The sequence below is a fragment of the Serinus canaria genome, chromosome 8, assembly GCF_022539315.1.
Source record: "Serinus canaria isolate serCan28SL12 chromosome 8, serCan2020, whole genome shotgun sequence".
Taxonomy (NCBI): Eukaryota; Metazoa; Chordata; class Aves; order Passeriformes; family Fringillidae; genus Serinus; species Serinus canaria.
The window spans coordinates 3,474,528-3,495,564 of record NC_066322.1 but is presented as its reverse complement, the minus strand read 5'-3'; the positions used below and the strand labels follow the sequence as shown (position 1 = coordinate 3,495,564).

Genomic DNA, 21,037 nt, shown 5'->3' with positions numbered 1-21,037 from the left:
AGCTCTGATGTCAGAGCCCCGCTGCCCCCCACGCCGTCCCTTCGAAAGCAGAAGAGGCACAAAAAGAGGAAGGAAAGCAGACGAAGGACAAGAAATGCAGACTCGAGTGGCACAAGTCTGACGGCTCGTTTGATTTCCAGGGGCTTCCTCGCAAGAAACAGTTCTGGGGAAAAATTTCAGAAAGAATCAGCTGCTGTTTTCAGAAGTGATCTGGCACCGACTGCTTAAAGCCGTGTGGGCACGTCCTGCTGCAGTCAAACCCACACTGGGGTTCTCCTGCTGACACCTTGGGTGCCTGTGCTGAATGTTTTCATTCTTTGTGAGTCACTTCTGTCTCATTTCTGATCCCCTGCTACGGCAGAGCCAGGAAAAGCTCCCTCAGTGCAACCCCAGATTGACCAATGTGTTTGTCCCCCTTGCTCAGGGTCATCTCCCTCTCAGACTCCCCTCACTATGTGATCACACTAATATTTTCCCTGGTTTTCAGGAGCACCAGTTATATTGCTCCCCTTCCACAAAACCAGGATCTGACCCTCAGAATGTGTTAATCTCTTCATCTCCCCCTGTTCAGCCACACTCCCAGAAGTCCAGCCTTGTTCAGCACTAGGGTAGCTCTTCCAAATGGATCTTTGGGTCTGTCCAAAAATATTAACCACTATTAACTATTAAAACAATAACTGAGGAAACCTGCTGCACAGTGTATTGTGTGTCTTGGTCAGCAGCTTTGAGATGTCCAGGTTTGCTCCAGCTCATGCCTTCTCCCCTGATTTATACAGTCTGTCTTATTCCTGCTGACATTTTGTTGTTCTTTGTCCAGACAGCTCAGTGAGGGACTGTCATCATCTCATTTGTCAACTATCTCCTTCATCCAGTCTGTCCATCAGGCAGCCATCATTATCAGGCAATCCCAGCCTTCCACAAGACACTTCCCAGCCCTTTTAGCTTGTAAAATGGTTTTCCTGAGCCATCTTTTCTTTTTTTTTTTTCCTAGTAGTCCTCCATTTGAATAGATGAGCACCAGAGTTTAGCAGCCCTCCCTTGCAGTCCTGGATAGGATGGAAGAATTTATTCTGTCACCTGTTGTGGATTTTTTCTCTATGTAGGGACAGGGAAGCTGCTAACTCCCACACTCAAATCAAATTTTAAGTCTGACATGAATAAATGTGTAAAATGCAAGTCCCTAACACTGAATACACAAACTCTTTGTAGACTGTCTAAATTATTTCAGGCTAGTTTACTGAAATTAAATTACATAAAAATCATACAAAGCAGCACATTGTTATGTAAAACTCTACAAAGCAAGTGCTATGATTTTAACTGAGTTGAACAAATAAAAAATTAAGTGTAATTTTTGTTCAAGGCCATGTGTTAGCTTTTGAAAACAAAAAGGAAATAAATGAACCAAGTCACACAAAACATATGTCTGCAGAATAATGATATAAAATATATACTGGACATCTTGGAAGTGTGGTTTTAATTCTTGCTGGTGTTGTGGCTGGAGGCTTTTGTTGTGCAAAAAAGCTACCCTGTGTTCATTTTACAATACAGAATGTTTTTTATTCCTACTACATCAGGAATAATGTAATCCTCTTGGAATAACATGGAGGGTTCTGAGTCCTTCAGCTGAGACACCTTCCTGGGAAGTGCTGGGAATGTGCAAAAGTGCTGCTGACTGTGGTCATCCCAGCCAGGCTGTGGAGGAGACTGGCTTGGGGTACCAAACCATAAACTTTGAGGCCAAGAATTCCAAGGAAAGGTTTAGCTGTGACCAGCTGGCTTTGAGCAGTTTCATACAGAAGTTCTGAGGCTGCGCCCTCAGGGTCGCTTTGTAAAAAAAGCTGTGTGAGAAGTTTCTGTGCTCCCTATTGTGTGCACATTGCTTTTGGGAAGAGAGGAGGTGGTGGTGGCTCTGCCATGGCAGGAAGACTCTTGCAATGTCTGGCTGGAAGGGCACTTGTCTCTCCTGGCACGTTGCCATGGCTGAGTCCCCAAGTGCTGCGTCACGTCCCTGTCCCTCCCAGGGCAGCGCAGTCGTGGGGCGTTGCTGGCAGCGTTCAGGGCATGGGCCAGCACTGTAACAGCTTAATTAGCTCTTCCTTGTTAAGCAGGATTTCATAATGTAGGTACACGTGTTCAGCTGTCAGCTCCATTCTTGCAACAAAAGGAAAACCAAACCAGTAATAAATAGAGAATATTGCACAATCCAATCTCCAAATAATGGCATTGGGTGGAACATGAGAATTAGGAGCTGTGGCTGCAAAGCAGATTGGTGCTTCCTATTCCTCCTAAAAACACAGCTCTTCAGCTGCCAGGGATTGAAAGCCTGGAGATGCCTTTGCTTCCCTCCTGGTGCTCCTGATCCAGGTCTGTAGAAGTGAGGAACTGAGTCCCATGCCTTGTCCTTTCCCTCTGATGACTGGTTTAGTTCCAGAGTACTGAGCAAAAGCCCTGCAAATTCACCCTCCTACTCCCTGCTGTGAGAGCCCCTGACACTGCACAGGCCTTTGAGCTCCCAGGTCATGAAGAACTGAGTAACCAGGCACTGACATTTCAGTATTATTTTGAATGGCTGTAGAAAGAGATTTCTGAATGAGTAGATAAATCAAGCATTAAAAATAGAGGCAAAATTATTGCAAAAAGATGGGAAAGTTACTTTTAAAAATCACCCATATCAATTTTTAAAGGTCTAAGCTTAGATTTAGAAGGTAATGATTCATATTTGTAGCATTTCATTGTATCACATGAAATATTTTTTGGTGAAGGCAGGTTAACATGACCAGTAGATGCGTATGCATCTCTCAGTACATTCGTATTGAAATCACTGAGTAACTGAAATGATTAATACCATTCCAGATTTCTTCAAACAACATTAAGCTACAAATGTCTTATTTTTAAAACCCCAGAATTTTCTTCAGATGTTTATTTTTGAAACTGTGGTAATATTGCATACCTAAAATATGAATGCATTTAGAGTGGTGGAATGTCCTCATAATAGAATATATTATACATAGGCTTCTAAAATATAAAGGCTTCCAAAAGCATATTGCAAAATTTAGATTTGAAGTGCAAAGGTCCTACAGTAATGTCCAGATTAGAGAAAAGAAAAGAAAAGAAAAGAAAAGAAAAGAAAAGAAAAGAAAAGAAAAGAAAAGAAAAGAAAAGAAAAGAAAAGAAAAGAAAAGAAAAGAAAAGAAAAGAAAAGAAAAGAAAAGAAAAGAAAAGAAAAGAGAAAAATAATACAGAATTTGAGTATTTTTTACAGATGTCACTGAGGCAACTTTTTCTGACTTCATTATTTACATGTCAGCATCACAAAATTCTAGAAAAATGAGGAGAAGGGGTTCTTCAGGACAGAGGTAAGAGACACCTGAAATACCAGTTCCAGAGTGATTCTCGTCACCCCCAGTTTTGCTGTGCTTTTTCCTGGGAGCTTCTCTGGCTTAGGCAGGGAGTTGTCCTGATGGATCATTGTTGTGCCCCACAGCTGACCCCAAGCTGTCCTGAGTCACACACTGTGGATGGCAGCATGTTGGGACAGGGCAGAAAGGGACAAAATCACCCAGCACTGTGGGGGTGTGAGACAAACCCAGTTTCAAAACCTTGGTAGCTCCATTTAAGGGTATTTCAGCTAACAAGACCCATTTGAAGCTCTTCTCCCTGACGTGGATTTTTGCAGACGTGCCTGACACTTAATGATGGCACAGCAGTGATTCCTAGGACTTTCTTCCTTCACAGACTGAAGTTGTGACCCCATTTTGCTTGTAAATTAACTTGGATTATCACCTAGGGGAAATAATGCTCTTGATCAAAATGTTACTGACAAATTTGTTGTTTACTTGAAGCTAGACATAAACATGACCTTTGAACACTGTGAGGAAGAAGCTCTTTTTTCACACGCATTTTTCACCAGAAAAACAAAACCTTGGAGATGATTTTATCCACAATTGTTTGCTTAATTATTAACATATTTTTTAATGCAATGGTAATGTTTTGTGGGGGAGGGAGGGATAATTTTCTGGGCAGTTCTATTTTGAACTGAACCCATCTGACATGGATATAATCAAGATTTTACAACTACTCCAATGGATGAGTGCAAGAGGGAATAATTTACAGTCCCCTGAAAGAGGGAATGCTGCACAAGCACCATCATCAGGGATACTCAGCTGAACCTCAAAAAGAATTCTATTAAGCTTTTTGCATTAATTATGCTTAAATCCATCTCTCTAGTGATACTGGGGCTAATTTTTAATTGATACCCTTAAATCAATTCCTTCATGGACAGGCAGTGGTTGATGATGAACTCTTGGGGAAGGGAAGCCAATATTGTCCTGTCAGCAGTCAGGTACATTATAGCCCTTGCTGTACATCTCCTCCTGATGTGTTTTGATGGTGCTCATTTCTCCTGGCATGCTTTTAGCTCCCAGGGATTCAGATGTGTCAGCTACTATAGCTGTAGGAAAACACTGATGATGGATTTATAACACTCAGACTTCAACTTAGTGACCTGAAAAATGGCTGTGGATTTGCTTTTGCAGCAAAATTGGTTTTGCCATACAAACCCCTTGCTTCTTAAGTTCCCTTATCTGTATTTTAATGAAACATTTTATCCTGGTTATAATTCATGACTCTTGTCAGAGTAAGTTTTCTCAATGAGGCATAGTTGGGGTAGCAACTGAATTTATGGGAAGGAATCAACTTAATCTCTTTAAAAGCAAAGTTGTCTTCTGGAGCATCAATTGAACTCTACAGAATAATAGTTCTGAAATATCTCCCTGTCTGTGGGAAGGAGGGGTTTCTCTGGCAGAGAGATGCTGGAGCTCTGTCAGGGCAATGGTTGGCCAAAGTTGTACTCCTGAGCCAGCCATTCCAGCAAAAACCCAGATGGAATATTAAATAATGAATGAAATGTATCTAATATTTATTTTCCATCTATGTTCTCCCATTGGAGAGAGAACAGTGTCAGCTCTGGACTGTTCATGCTGGATTCGTTGGAAGTTTTACTGAATCTCCTGAGAGAAAAAAGGATCTGTCCAACAGCAATCCCATTGGATGAAGTTAGGAGATGTTGGGTCACTTTCAAATTTTCAGATTATGGATTTTCCTGTGTCCTTGGATTAGCTATTCAACCTGTTCTTTCTCAATTTCCCATCTGCAAAATGGGACTGACAGTATTTCCCTCACTGACAAGGAACAGGCCTCTGCTTAGGTACTATCCCAAACTGTAGGACAGATCTGGGATATGTTCTTGGACTTGTTGTTTTGTCTCAAGTAAAGAGGGTTTCCCACACGCAAGTGAAATGGGATCTCTCTCCTACAGCTATATTTTTGAGGGCTAACTGGATTAGGGAGGACAAGTAAAAGGAGCAGCATTTTAAAATTATTTCTGTGCTGCAAATCTGTTTAAATGTTTTGAAGTTTCATAAGATCATCCCCTGTGGATGTCAGACAGAAGGAGCCAGATTATTTGGCTTTGAAGTACATCAGAAAGTGGCTTCTTCCCCTCCCTTCCCCAGCAACTCCTCTAATATTTCTTCCATCCCCCAGGGAGAATTCAGCTCCTAGAACAGGCTTCCCCTGGAGCACCTCGGAGTGCATCCCTAGCAGAGTCACGGGGATGTTGGAGCATGTAATTCATAACCAGAAACACTTCCCTTGTGGACAGGTTCCTTGACACACCCTAGGCTGAGGGCAGACAGCTGTGGTTTTCCTTGGGTTTCGGGAAACTGGGATAACCTCCCTCCTGCAAGTCACTAATGGACGTGTTTGGCTCCTGGCACCCACTGCTGCTGCAGTGGTGAGTGCAGAGCAGGAGTTACTGAGCAGTAAACAGGCAGAAATCAGACAGAAGAAGAGCAGGATGTCCCAATGTGCTGCTCTCCTTGAACCTTTAGCATTTAATCTGACAATTCACCCTGTTCTTGGCCTCTGGATTGAAGCACCACTTACCAGAGTGGGTTTAGTGGGATCAACCTCTCAGGAAGCACAGTGGGAGCAAAGGCTCTCAGGCCATGGTCAGTCAGTTGATGGCTTTGGTCAGTACCACACTGGTCTAGATGTCCACCCAGTTCTGGTGGGCCAGGACAGTGAATAAAGGAGCTCCTCTGTCCTGGACTGAAAGCATTTGCATCCTCACAAGGGATGAAAGGTCTAGGGAGAGCAGAGCTGCTTCAAGGTGCTCAGCTTTGTAAGTGGTGCAGAGCCCTGTTATTGGCCTGAGGAGACAGCAGAGCATAGAAAAGGCTGCTGCTGTTTGTGGGGAGAAAGAAATTGAACCCAATTCCCTCCCCATGTCCACCCCACTGACTGAGCTCCTTCAGCCTCCTTGCAGGGGCCCCAGCCACTGCTCTGCTCTGTGAGAGCTGTGCTGGGAGTTCTACCTCTTGTTTACAGCTCCCTGCTCAGACCTGGTGTCTGCTTTCTCCTCTCAGCTAATTTGCAGACAGAGGCCTCCAGGGCTTTGGGTGGGTGCCACCAGACTCCTGCGAGCTCCAGCGGTCGTGTTCTTTCCCAGACAATGACTTCAGTAGCCTCCGGGCACCCCAGAACCTCCTAACAAACATCTCTCCTAACTGCCTTATTAACTGATTGCTCTAGTAAGATAATAATTAACACCCTTAACTTGTGCCTTGGCTCAGCCGAAAATATTCTCAAGTGGACTTAGAAATGCATAAAATGAATAAATGATTTATGTTTACTATTTTTAATGGAGCTACTTATTAGCAACGCTCTCATACAGAGCACCATAAAAACACTCCTGGTTTCGTTACAGATTTAGAAGGTGGTAATGAAAAGCTGTAGGGAATAAAATGGGGAAACACTCCCTGAGCCAAATTCTGCTCTCAGTTGTATTTAAAGGTCTTGCTGAGTTAAATTCTAGAGAGGCTTTTGGCCAGAAAACCATTAAAATAGAGACAAATCTCTGTCATCTGCTCATTGCAGCTCAGCCATTCAGAACATGCCCCAGCCAGGAGAAGGGTGCCTGCTCTGTCAGTATAGACCCAAAAACCCAAGGGCAGGATGTGTCTCTGTGGAGCAGATCAGCCAGGCTGTGTTTACACATGCATCTCATGTTCCTGACCCTACCAGGCATGAGACAGTCAGAATTTCACCATGGCAGCCTGCAGGAGTTGTGCTTTCTGACCTTGGTGGGAAAGTGGGAAGGTTCATGCTGCAAATTTTCACTAATTTATGTTCCTCCTTACTAAAATCACTAATTAGGATGGTGTGGTGGACTTCAGAGAGAACCCTGACACAGTTTTTGGGACATGAATGCTGTGCCTTGTACTATTGCTGGGTGACAAGGAGTGCCACCCTTCATGCATGTCCTCCACATGGAAGTGAAGGTGCTGTCCTTTGTGTTTGAGATTTGGGTGCATTGAGGAGCCTTGACAGGTGGGGGTGGAGCAGGTGAACTCTGCACAGTGGTGAGTTGACTCTGATTTGATTCTCCAGCCACAAACAGTGTTTGCTGTTCTGTTGCTGAAATGAAGCCATGGGTTCCATCCCAAGCTGCCAGGATACACAGCACACATTGTCCCCACAGTTGTTTGACCAACCACCTCAATCACATTGTTTTATTCCAGCTCAAGCCCTGCTTCCTACTTGCTTTCCAAGCTCTGAGGATTTCTGTTCAGTGAAGTTAGTGGTGCAGGCACATATCCAGCTGGTCCATACTGAGATCCATATTTAATATTTAGGATATTTCCTTTTGCATCCTCTCTACCCTAAAAATGCTCATAGACCACTTTTGCAAATACATTTAAATATCTGCAAATATTTTCCTGCTCCCTTTGTTCACATCTGCTGTGAGAATTAATAATGTTCATCAGCTGAAGTTCTCCAAAGAATTGGCAGTGCCTGATTTTTGTCTGAACAGGACAAGATTTCAGTGCTGCCTGAGAAATCAGAGCACTTTAAGGTGCTGGAAGTGCCAGATCATTAATCTCTGGAGATCCTAGAAAATTTTCCAAACTTCCATTCTTTCACTAATGTGTAAATGAACATCCTGTGGATATTATCAGCAGTTCTGGGGCACTGTTATCAGTCAGTTCCACACCAGCTAAAGGCTACAGACCTGCACTTCTCGTGAAGAAATACTGAATTTCTAGATAACTCCCATAGTGACCCTGCTGGTGTTTCTTAAAATGATGTATTGCTCTATTTTTTTTAATTTTCAGAAATAAAAATGAGTTTGCCTCGGGGCAGAGACAGTCTAAAAGCCTGTGCTAATAAATCTCTGCAAGTTTAGTAGTGTTTAATACATATTCTGCTTCAAGTGCTTTTTAAATGCATTATCACCTTTAAGTAAATACAGTGGAAGGCTGCCAAGTGGCTGGATGCTGCTCTCTGTAAATTTATGCATTTATATCATTAATGCAATGAAATGTTTAAACCCTCATTGAATTTTGCTAACTGATTTGCAGTTTGAATGGTAGCAATTTTATGCATTTATCAATTACCATTTAAGTAGCTGCTCTAATATTTCTGTTTAGGCAGGCGAAGCACATTCACTAAAATACTTCTCATCTGAATTAGATTTGGGATGAAGGGAAACAGAGGATGCATCCAAGGTAAAAAGGGTACAGAGCTGCTTGTTCTTGATAGGAAACAGCATTGACAGGGACAGGGATCAGCAGTTTGAGCTCTCACACCTCCAACAGATGTCAATATACAGCAGCAGATTATTTTCCCAATATTTTAAAATCATGCCCTACCTGTTCAGGAGCTTATCCAGAGTCAGACATGATAGAAAAGTAATTTTAAAAGAGCTGTATAATGCCTTTAAAATTTTATACTAATTTGCTAAAACTTTTTAACAAGATACTAACATGTATGTTAAAAATAGTCTCTAATTTCTGAGTTGATCCACAATAGGGGATGATAATTTTTCTTGAATTCTTGCTATAAGGAAAAAACAAATTGAATATAATGATTCTGTATCTTCTTCTGCCTGTTTTACTCAACTTTCAAGTTTCAAAACAAGCAAACAATGGACCAAGTGCCTAATTTGAAGATACAAGAAAACATTTCTCAGCTCTCACTTGGGTTTAGTTTTCCAGAGTGACTAATAAGAAGGTGGTGATTGCTTCATTAGCATGCACTGAACTGAGTGCACAATGTAATTATATATTTCAGTTGTAATTAGGACATTTAATTGATTTGTTTTAACTAAATTAACAGACATCAGGAAAAAAACCCCAAAGATTTGTGGCAGATTTTGAAATGTTTTCCACACAGCCAGCTGGGTTCAGCTGAGCAGAAAATATGTGTTTTATTTCTGGATAATGTTAAGAAGATCAAAAATCTTGTTATTGAGAAACTCTTATGAAATAATATTGCATTTCTTCAGCCCTCTCCTTTATAGGCCAAAAATTTACCAGCTGAAATCCACACCATTCTTATGGATACCTTTGGGGAGAGAAGAAGTGACCAATGACTCCAACAGGAGATGCTTCCATACATTACTGTGAGAAAAAGGGTTAAAATGCAGAATTCCTTTCATTGCATTGGCCAGCTGGTAAATCTGCTGCCCAGCCAGACAAATACAGGCATTATTTAGAAACATCTTCTTCCTCCTTTTTGGTCACCTACTTCCCTCTGATTGTTTTCCTGGTTTTGCAACCTGGCCCCACACTTCTTGATTGTGGGTTCTTCCAGCAAAATGCCTTTTCACTTCCAGTTTCTGGCCTGAACTGCTGAAACAGCAGGAGAGAGCCTCAACACGCAGCACAGCTGATCTTCTGGAAGTAGTACAAAGCCTCTCCCATCCTTTTGTCTTGGAGGAGAGGGAAATATTTAAAGTAGAGCTGTAAGTTGAAATCCAGCTGCATCCAGCCAGATGTTTTACTCACATAGACAGCTTAATCCACAGGATCCACAAGAGTACCCAAAATTACCCCCGACCCTCAGGCTGAGGGGGTTGGACACCCCAATTTAGAAAGTGTCTGCGTGTGAAACTCATTTGTCTTTTCATTTCTGTTTCCATTGCTTGTGTCCTATTTTGAATTTTCCCCATTTCAGCACAGCCATGTTGCAAAAATAAATAACAGCCTCCAAATCCATCCCATGGGACTTGTCCCAAGAAAAATGCTGCAAATGAGTGTGGAGACAAGACATGGCCTGGAGGCAGCCGTGGTTTGCTGCTCGTGCATATCTGCAGAAGTTGGCTGAGGAGCAGTTTAGAAACCTCTGGGGTGAGAATGAGGTGGGGCAGCTGAAAGTGTTGTGGTTGCCACATTTATTCTGCTTTTGCATTTACAGGAATACATGGAATTGAGTGTGTAGCTCAACACAAAGGGAACAGGAGAAAGAAAAACTGAAGGAAAGGCTGACCTCCCTTCTGGTAAAACCCGTTCTAGCTTTTAGGAACAGTTCATTACCCACTGTTTACAAACAGCAGCAACATCAATCTACAGCACAAATTACTCATAGTGAGAGAAAACAAACAAACAAAAAAAAGCAAGCAAAATCCCAACTGACACTAAAAATAGGCAAATTCAGACTGAAAGTCCCATCAGGGCAAATAGCTCCCCTGTGTTCCTCAGTCGTGAGGGACCCTGCACTAAAGAGGGGAAACACAATTTGTCTCCAAAATGCTTTTCTTTGAAAATATGGTTTCATTTGAACAAAACATTTTTTCAGGAACTTGTCAGAAACAATTTAATTTCATCGAGAGCTCTCGAGGCAAAGAGATCCTCTGATAATGTCAATCACTTCATGTCAATATTTTCAGAATGTGCCCTGCATATTTTTATTTCAAGTGATTGTTCCTATTTGCATATTTTTCAGTTCCTTCCAGAAATGTTTAGAATTAAGATTGGAAAATAAGGATAAGATTCATTCATTTGATCCAACGGAAATAATTTAGTTGACACATAATTCCTTTCTATTTTTAATGACTTTATGTGGGAATAGCAGAATTTATTGCAACCCTGATAACAGACTCAAAACCTATGGAAAAATATTTGCTTTAACAGCAATATATATTACCAGGAAGCCTTGAAATTAATGGCTTGTTCTAGAAACTATTTTATGTTAAGTATGTTTGCATTCAGAGTGTTGGCTGGATCATTATGGCTCTGCTTTAGGAATGAAAACAAGTTTTGAAATACCAGTTTTAATGAAATAATAATTAAGGGTTTTTTTTTTCCAAGCTGTAGCAGAAAGCAGAGCTCCCAAACACCCTTGAAAGTGTGAGATGTTCTGAACTCTGCAGCCAAAGCCATGGGGAACGTGGGGAAAACTCCTCCATGTGCTGTTGATTTGCACAAGGCTTGCTTGGGCTCTGCTGAGAGCAGCCAGCTCGACATTTAGGATTTGGCAGAGCCCATGGGGAGCAGGGTGTGCCCAGCCTGGGCAGGGCTGCAGCTGCATCAGGGAGATGCTGCACATCCCCAGCAGGATCAGCCTGGGATGTGGGTCCTGCCTTTGCCACCCCTTCCCTAGCCTCAAATAAAATCCTAGTTTTCAGGCTCTCAGAGTGCTTGTTATTATAGTACAACAACAGAATGTACAGAAGCTCAGCATCTTCCAAAAGATGACCTTCATGCAATGTCATATTTCCATTTCCAAGAGTAAAATGAGGAGATGGAAACATTTTCTTGTTCCTTGCCCTCTCCCATCAGGTTAGATTATTGTCTATCTCATGCTAGCTGTCAGGAATCCAATCTCCATCTATGTCTGCAACTCAATTATATTATTTTTAGTATTTATCTATTATGCTTCTTTAGAAAAATATAGCAGAAGAGGGAAGAATTACATATTTGGATCATCAGCACATTGGGATGATTCATAGCAAGGAAAGAGTTGGGCCATTTCATGACCCTTTCTATCACTTAGTAGCTAAAATTCATAGTCTGTAAAATGTTTTCAATATCTTACATCTTTAAATACAAGTATTTCCTTTCAGAAAGATTTTTTTTAAAAGAGTGTTACATTAGTTGTTTGTTTCTTTGCACTCTATGGTGCCATATTGCAAAAAGAAGGGGAAAAAAAGTCTAAAACCAAAAAGTGAAAGCACACCAGCCCATTTTGCCTTTCATTTGGGGTAGAAATGCAATCTTTTAAAGCACAAATAGTAATCAGAGCTCAGCTTTTCACTTTTAATGAGTATAGATTCCACAGCCAAAGAGTAAAATTAGAGAATAGTCCCATGTGCCCTTTTAGAAGTTTGAAGTTTACAGTCTTTTTCTCTTTTTATTGTAGGAAACCAAGAATCTGTTTATTATCTGTTTATTATAAAGCAAAAACACTTTCAAATGAGATGTTTTTGAGTTAGAAAATACTAATCCTCAAGTTAAATTGGGAGAATTGAGTGTGCTGTTGAACTCCTGACTTCTGTTATCAGAACACAGAAATTTCTGAAATCTTAAGGGAAATTGCTATAGGAACAACTATATTAGTAGTTTAGTAAATTACTCATTCCTTAGGAGATATGATATTCCTGAATATTGAACTCCAGTATTCAGAGGATCACAAAATGATTTGGTTGGAAGGGACCCTAAGTATCATCTCATTGCCCTTTTCCAGGAATGTTTTATTTGCTTCAAGCCCTTGGGTTTGGTGTTTCAGAAGTGAAAGGTGCTTGTCCACAAGGAAATTAGTTGTGGTCACTCAGTTTTTGAGGTTTTAGGATAAAAGCTTAATTCATTTTTCAGACAATCCCTTCAGTGGTCAGTTCAGAGACCACTGAACAACATGCACAAGGGTTACTGGAAAATGCTTAGCATCATCTTAGTTCTGCCCATTTCCAGGGAAGTGTTGAGTGTCACTCGTATTGCAGTGAAATTATGTCTGCTTTTGAGCCCTTCCTGAAAGTGTCACATTAATCATATCAAATACTTCAAACTGAGAAAAAAGTGTCTTTCTGGAGAACAGTGAGACTCTACAGAAGGGCACAAATCTTTGCATTTGAAAGAATGCTGTTAATAACTCTCACTCTTCCAAGAAACAAAACACTTTAGTGCCTACTGGATTTTGTTTAAATCAGTGGACTGGTCTGTATGGGTTAAGCTTCCTAGCTAAATTATGAGCTGTAATTAAGCTAAGAAATGCCAGCCAAAGCCCTCAGTTTGTGTTGAGGGTCTGCAGCAGAGGAAGAATACACTTTATGTGGGGCTGGCCCTTGGAGTATTTTCCATTTAGCATAAACAGCCTTCTGGCTACTTTGTTGTATAGATTACTAATCTCCTTTAATTCAATTTCTTTTTCTCTTGTGGGCAGCTATAGCACCTTTTTCAGCAGCTGAAGGGCTGTAAATCCTGCACTCACACACTCAGCTCCTCCTTTCCTGGGGCTGGAGGGAGGGCTCAGATCTGGGAGCAGGCACGAGGGCTGCTGTGACCCAGGCTGAAGAGTTAATCTGATGAAAACTTGAGCATGGCCTCAGCTGAGCTCTGCACTCACTGTGCTATCGAGCCAGGGCAGGACCAAGCCAAGAGAGTATTCTGGCATCAGCTGATGGAGGTTACAAGAACCTTATGTATCATTTTATGTATTTTCTTTTCATGTGTCTATAATCAATTCCAGTGGCGAGGCCTGTGTTTTGGTTTGTACAGCCAAGCCAGGCAATGGACTTGGCTCCATTTTCAAACCTCTTGGCTTGCTAAATGTCAGAGCCTGAGCTGGGCTCCTCTTTGTACTCCCATCTCATACAACTGGCCTGAGATTTGTGTGTTCCCTGAGAGCACAAGCACGGCCCAGAATACAAATCAAACCTACTTGGGAGCCAAACACAGAGGTCAGCGAAGCAAATATTTGTGTCTCCCCAAACTATCTTTCCTGCCTCCTGGCACAGCCACAAGAGGCCCTGGCTGCACAGCCCTCCTCAGACCCATGTGCCAAGAGCTGAAAATGAAATAGAGTAATAATACAAAGAGTGTAAATGCATCAAGAGTCTCTGATCAAGTTCCCCAGTGACTTACTGGATTCTTGCACCTAAGGGAAAACATAAATGCTCTGGAAGAGGAACGCACTGGAGGTTTTGGGTTTGCTGCTTTTTGGTGATGGTTTCTTCAGAGTGTTCATTATCTTAAATAAAGTGGTGGAGAACAAAGACTGCTGCATACAAAAGTGATCCGTCCACCATGAGGCATTTAAATCTCCAATACTAGCAAGTAAACACTGAGGCAGCACACAAAATAATATTAAGTATATTATCTTTAGAACACTCTTACAGGCTTTTACTGAAGAGACTGACAGATGCAATTTTGCAAGAGTTTTATTGGAGTGTGGTCAGAAATGCTGTTCTAGTTGCAGCTGAACTGAGTCAAGAAACTATCAATCTCAAGATGAGCTCGCTTAAAAAAAAAAAAGAAAGAAAAAAAAGCCCAAACAAATAACCAAGTAAAAAGTACTTAAGCTAAGCTGGATCCCTCTGACAGAGCCAGATTTGGGAGTGTCCGCAGATGTGGTTATGAGGCTCATGGAAAAGGGTGGTAACCCCTAATGGGGGGCAGTGGATACACAGCTGTGGGCAGGCTGGAGGTGAAAACGTCCTAACCTGGCTCAGCTGCTGCTGGAACAGCCCTGGCTGTGCCCTTATTTACACAACACTGGGATTTCTTAAGAGAGGAATTCTTAGATGGAAGAGCAAGCTGCTGTCCAAGTTCGCAGTGGGATGTGCCGCATCCCAAAATCTGTGCATAAATATACATCCCCCAAACGTGTGTCTGAAGTGAACATTGAGTCCTTCAGAGCACCAGCACATAATACTGGCTCCAATCCCTCCCATAGCCATGGTGGTTGGAGCACGGGATGTTCCGAAGAGCACATTTTGCTGCAGGAGCCTCAGCTGTAGATCTTGAGCAGAGAGAGGCTTCTATTAAATGCATCTGTACTTGTGTGTATTTGGTCTGTATCAGATTCTCCTTAGGTTACTTAAACTGCTTCCAGATTAAGCTCTCCTATGCCCCCACTGCTCCATGATATTCTTAACCCTCTCCTGCCCTGCCACCCATCCATCAGGATGAGCCACTGGCTTGAAGGGAGCCCCGAGCCCAGCCTGTGCCTGGTGGGAAGAAGGATTAAGTGTTACATATGAAGCACCCGGGCTGCAGAGGAGGCTCCAGCAGCCTGTCCAAACACGGGAGGGACTCAGGGCTGTGCTCTGCTGAAAGGTCACGGTGAGCTCACGCCACAGAACGGCTTTTGGGCAGGACCCTCACTGGGTGGAGGGAACTGCCTGAGTGTTCCAGGCTGGCCTGGCGGGAGGGGAAAGCCTGACCACACCAAAGGGATGAGGGGTGTGGGGAGCAATTGGATATGAGGGCTCCAAGCATTGGGTTGGTTTAGAATTGAAGAAAAGAGATGGAAAGATGTGGCTTACCACATGTAATACCTTTGTTTCAATTTGTGCCCCCAGAGCAGCTGAGAAGCTGTGACAGGATAATGACGACACCAACTGTGCTTTATCCTTTAGGGGCTTTTTGTCCCATGCACTCTCAGCCTCTGCTGCACTTCAGGATCCCAGTGTCTGTGGTTGTGGATCACAGGGACCCTGTAGCAATTAGCCCTGGCCCACTCCTGAGAGTCCTAAACAGGAGGGGGACTGCCTGCCAGGCCCTGGGTTTACCACATGGAGCTCCATGCTTGGCTGAATTCTGCTGTGTCCAGGAGAAGGTGGGGAAGGGAAAATCCAGCGTCACACTGCCCAGCAGTCCTTCAGGCATCTCCCTTTGGCTGCTGAGCTGCATTCAGCACCCTTCAGGAAGGAAGCTGGGCAGCACTGGGACTCCTCCTTCAGGTGCAGCCATTGGCATCGTGTCCTGAGCTCAGCAGGTCTCTAAAATTTACAACATTTGGCACCTGTGCAGTCTTATAAACCTACATCCCCTCCATAGTGGAGTGGTCCTCTGGTATCATCCTCCTGTTTAGGAAAGGGCAGTCTGTCTGTGAGACAAAAATATGGGGGTCTCCAAGTTTATTTTTTACTGGTATGAACCATTATGGCATCAGTTACTTTTTCAGAGGGAGTGTTTAACACTGCTGGAATGTGTCTCAGGAGAAGAGTGAAAATCAGACTTCAAATTTTATATTCACCTAAAGTTTTGAAGATGAAGGTTGTGGATTTAGGGTTGGTCTGGTACTGAGGAACGCGGATGCCCTGTGGAAGACCTCACTCTTCCCACCTGGAAATCCTGCCCTCATAGCCCCAGCAGTCCGGGGATTTGTGTTCATCCAGCACAAAGTGCAGGTGCCAGACCTGCCTTTCCTGGCTGATATTTTTTTAAGAAATAATCCCAAATAAATTTGGTGATTCTTAGAAAAACTTGTGTCGTTCAAACCTGCTGCACTACAGGACTTCCCTGGCACTGCTGGGCAGGACCAGGGGCCAGAGCCTGCAGGGCCAGAGAGTGAATCACCTTGGTCCTGCTCCAGGGCTGTGGGACATGCTGGACCCTGTGTCCTGCTGAGAGAGGAGGATTCCCTGGTATATACATTTTTATAGGACCAGAGAGTCATCAGAATGGCTTGAGAACGGCACAGAGACAAATCCTCGGGGTGTCGGGAAAAGCAAACCATCAGGATAAAGCAGAGGCAGTTTCTTTTCTCTGCAGGGTGTCAAATGTATGTAGTTCTTGGCAGAAGTTTTCCCAGTGACCTTAGCCTAGTGATATAAATTTTAATTGCAACTTTAAATGACGCTGGGACCAGATGGGCGAAGACTAAAGGAACACTGTTAGCTCTGCCCACCCCCTCTCTGTCAGAGCTTTGCTTGGAGAGTGTGGAGAAAGGCTTTGGGAGAGGCCTTAGGTCAAGAGCACTTGGTTTAGGGGTAGCAGCAGAGCAGGAATACATATTATTCCCATCACTTTGTTTGTACATGGTTGAGAAAGTGGCCTCAAGTTGCATCAGGGGAGGTTTAGATTGGGTATTACAAAGTTTCTTCACTTTTAGTGTGGTTAGGCATTGGAACAGGCTGCCCAGGGCCATGGTAGAATCAGCATCCCTGGAAACGTTCAAAAAACATGGGGATATGGCACTTGGGGACATGGTTTTTAATGGTTGGACTTGATGATCTTAGAGAGCTTTCCCAACCTCAGTGACTCCGTGATCCTGTGGCCAGCTCCAGTGCTGGGGCTGAGGGACGTGTTTGCTGCTGCCCCAAAGGACAAACTGGGCTGTTCTGCCATGCCACAATGCCATTTTCCAGAGACACAGGAGAAGCCCTCTCCGTGCTGGTTAGCTGCTTTCTGGGAGTAGCTGCTTCCAAGGAAAATGAAAGATTAGGAGCTTTGGGAGAAGCTGTTGAGCATCTAACGGGGTGGTGAGCAATTAATCCACGGCACGGCTCTCCCTTTGTTAGCATTTGTGAGGCAGGAGGGTTTCCTATCCAATGGCACGTTTTGAAGGAATGGGTAGTTTTTATTTCATACCTAAAATTTAATGGTGGTTGTAGCTAATTTCACACAGCAAATCAGACAAAATACTTGAGCTACTTCCACCGTCTGAACTCTAGAACAAATGGAAACAGCTTTTGGGAGGGTAACTTGAGAGGGTTAAATGTGTCTCACCGGTGCACTCAGTTTGACAGGCTGATGCACTTTGTCTAGATGATAGATATGAAAAACTAATATCTCAGTTTTCAGAGGGGGTTCTGAAACCTGAAATCAAAACCAGATGTGCAGCAAAAAAGAGCAGCGTATATTACAAAGTGTTGTGAAATAGCCCAAGGGAGGCAAGTAAGCAAAAACAGCCCTGTTCCTTAGCAACCTGCAAAACAAAACAAGTAACAGCTTGGTTGGCATCTGACGGGGCAGGTTTTGGTCTTTGCAGTGGAAAAGAGGACTGGAGAAAATGTGGAATAATTCTGGAATTTTTAGTGACCCGGAAACACCTCTGTTTTCACCAGAGTGGGTACCTGATTTCTCTCCATCCCTGGACCTCCTGCCTGTAAATGCACAGCAGCTGAGAAAAACGGGTCTGCTCTTGTCTTCCTTGTCCTGCTGTGGATCATGGGTTTCCCTTTCCTCCCTGCTTTCCCTCTTTCTAAAGTCATTCACACTCATGGAAAGCGGGTGCAAAATGGAAGTATCAGCTACCAAATCAGAATTCTGAAGGTTTTGCACAGCTCTAAGTCATGGAATCCCTGAATGGTTTGGGTTGGAAGGGGCCTTAAAGCTTGTCCAGTTCCAACCCCATGCCATGGGCAGCGCCACCTGCTACTAGACCAGGCTGCCCAAATGTGGAGGAATATGGGATTTGTGTGTAGGATTGGAAAGAAGTGTTCAGTAAGTAAAAAGTTAAATACATAATTAACGATTTCTTAAAGAGTATTAAAATCAGTTTCTGGAAATGGTTCTCCTTTATTACTTTGAGTTCATTCAGTTCTTAATTAAACTAGTGCATTCTCTCAGCCCCACAAATGAAAAATTCAGAGCTCAGATCCCAAAATGTTCTTAGGTACAGTCCTGAAAGTGAGAAAAGCCTTTGCTCACTTGAATGGCTGTGATGATGTTCACTGGAAAGCCCTGCTGGCACAGCTGCCTCCATCCAGAGAGTGGGAAATTCATCCCTCTGAGCAGCAGCTGGGCTGCCAGATGTGTGATGGGATTGGGCTTCCACCTTGAACCTGTCCATGTGGGGAACGAGATTATTCTGCACTACAATATCCATCATAGCCACTTGCCAAGACAGATCTACTGGCATTGCAGTCTGGGCCAATTCTTTCTGAGAAAATCCTGTCCCATGTAGGAAGTCATGGGGTGTTCCTGTAACCAGCCCGACTCCAGGACCTGCGGCTGGAAGCGAAACCACAGCGTGCCCTGAGGTTTGTAATCAAACTGTGAGAGGTTGTCTTTGTGATGGAGAGGGAAGGTGGGTGGATTTCACTAGCTCAGTTATTTTTAGAGAGGTGGAGGCTGCCAGGCAGCCAGGTTTCATGTTTTGAGGGTTTTGTTTGGTTTGGTTTGTTGGGGTTTTTAAATTTATTTTTAATTTTAACAGAATAAATTTCTTCTTGAAAATGCTGGTTTGGCACCAAAATCAGAACTTTGGGGGAAGTTGGTCTTGATGAAGTTTTCAACGGAAACACTGATACTACTTGAGATTGAGAAAGCAACTTTCATTTTGACTCCATGTTTCAGAATTCAACTCTTTTCAGATTCTAAAAATTACTACATTATTAAAGATTAATTATAGATATGAATGGTTTGACATTATCAGACAGAACTTCTTAATGAACTGCTTTTGATCCTTTCACTAAAAATAACTCAGAGTTTCCATCCTGCAAAATATTTGATTATTTTTCTTTTCTCTCTAATTACAAGAAAAGTCTACAAGAAAGACGAAGAGAGTGTATTTGCAAAGACTTTGTAGTGGCAGGACAGGGGGGAATGGCTTCCCAGTGAGAGGGTTGGATGGGACATTGGGGAGGCCCTGGCACAGGGTGCCCAGAGAAGCTGTGGCTGGCTCATCCCTGAAAGTGTCCAGGGTCAGGTTGGACAGGAAGTCCAGCTCCAAGTGGAAGGTGTCCCCTGATGATTTTGGAGGTTTTCTGATCATTTTGCTGATTGCATGCAAACTCAAAGTAAGGAGAGCACTAAAAGCTGTAGGTGCAGCCCAGGTCAAACGTGGCCACTCAGGCACTGCAGGTGCTGTTGCTGTACATTCCTTTTTCCAACTGTGGAGAGAAATGTGGACATGTGAACCATTACCAGTGCCTGAGATCCACAGTGTTTAATAACTTAGAACCAATCTTTTCAAATTGCAAAGGCTTTTACATTGACTTGCATTGGCCAACAAAGTCCATTAGTGTCTGAGTAAGTGGTAATTAGTGGTAAGAGCTGCAGTCATTAGTGTGTCTTACCCCTCTCTGTAAATCACAATTGGCAACTGTGGGATTCTTCAGGAGCAATAGGTCAGGAAGGACAGGGCTCCATGGGAATGTTTGGGAAGTGGGTGCTCCTGGTGGTCTTTTTGCAGGGTTGGAATAGAGGAACCCATCTGTGGTGAGCAGCCCATTACAGAGAATGTGCTTTGAAAAACTAGGAAACTTCAGGAGAGGGAATACTTGGGGGGAGATGGCAAATCTAGAAGTTATGAGATATCCATGGCTCTTCTTTGGTGTCCAAAATGCACTGAATTCACTGCAACCCTGCCTGTGGAAAATCAACAATCTTCTCTCAAGGCAGTTTTGTCTAAACCAAACATTACCGTGCACATTTTATACAAGGGGACCCTGTCATAAAGTCATCAAAAATCAGGCAGGGAGATGCTTGAGGCTGTTATGCATTGGTTGTGCTCTTGCCACTCGTATTTGAATGTTGAAGATTTTTCAGAGTGGGAGGGTAAGCATGTGGTGATTGGTTTTCCTATCCTGCATTTGAAAACAAAACATTTCTGTCCTTAAAAACCCTGTTTAAGGGATGGCAACTCCAGGCACTCCGTGATGCCAGTAATTGCCTGCACTTCATACTGGTGAACTTCAGCATCTTGGGTGATACAGTGCTATCACTGATCCTTCCAAGAAAGATGAGCCAAGAGATAGCCAGCCCTCTGACTCACTGCACCATTATTTATCAGATGAAACACCCCAAAACTGGGTTTGCTGCTTCTCATACCTGTCCCATCTGTGAGAATGCACAGAGATGGACAGATGAGAAACTTGCAGTCACTTTGCAGCTGTGTTTTGTCACAGGATGAAAGTGTGCGAGATACAGATCAGATACAGCTGCTGAAAAACAAACTGAAACAAAGAGTCTCACAAAGAGGAGGGCTGCAGCCAGAGTTCATAAAAGGGCTCTATATGCTTTCCCTTGCAATAAGCCTTTATTCTCCCTGGCTGGCTCTTTTAGTAATGGTAAGAGAAAAACTGACATCTCTTTTCAATGGGAAAGAAGAACATTTATTTTATTCCTAACGGTTTTAACCAACCCCTCCATGATGAATTATATATTTATTGTAACTGCATGCTCCACAGCCACCAATTCCTGCAGTCTCTTTCCAGCTGAAAGCTCCAATGAAAGACTTCCCCAGACAAAGGCCAGAGGATTTGAGCCATGGGTTTTGTAGTTAGGTTTAATTCAGTTAGTCTGGA

General features: G+C 43.1%; 1 long non-coding RNA gene across 2 annotated transcripts in view; it reads left to right on the top strand.

Moving 5' to 3' along the window:
- Window positions 1-21,037, top strand: part of LOC108961806 (uncharacterized) — a 119,426-nt gene that overhangs the window by 69,068 nt on the left and 29,321 nt on the right. The window contains exon 3 of one of the 2 annotated variants that reach the window (XR_001990181.3): window positions 3,263-3,477. The exons of the other annotated variant lie outside the window; for it this stretch is intronic. This is a non-coding gene — a long non-coding RNA (uncharacterized LOC108961806). Of the gene's footprint in view, window positions 1-3,262; window positions 3,478-21,037 lie in introns of those variants that run through there. 2 annotated transcript variants of the gene reach the window in all.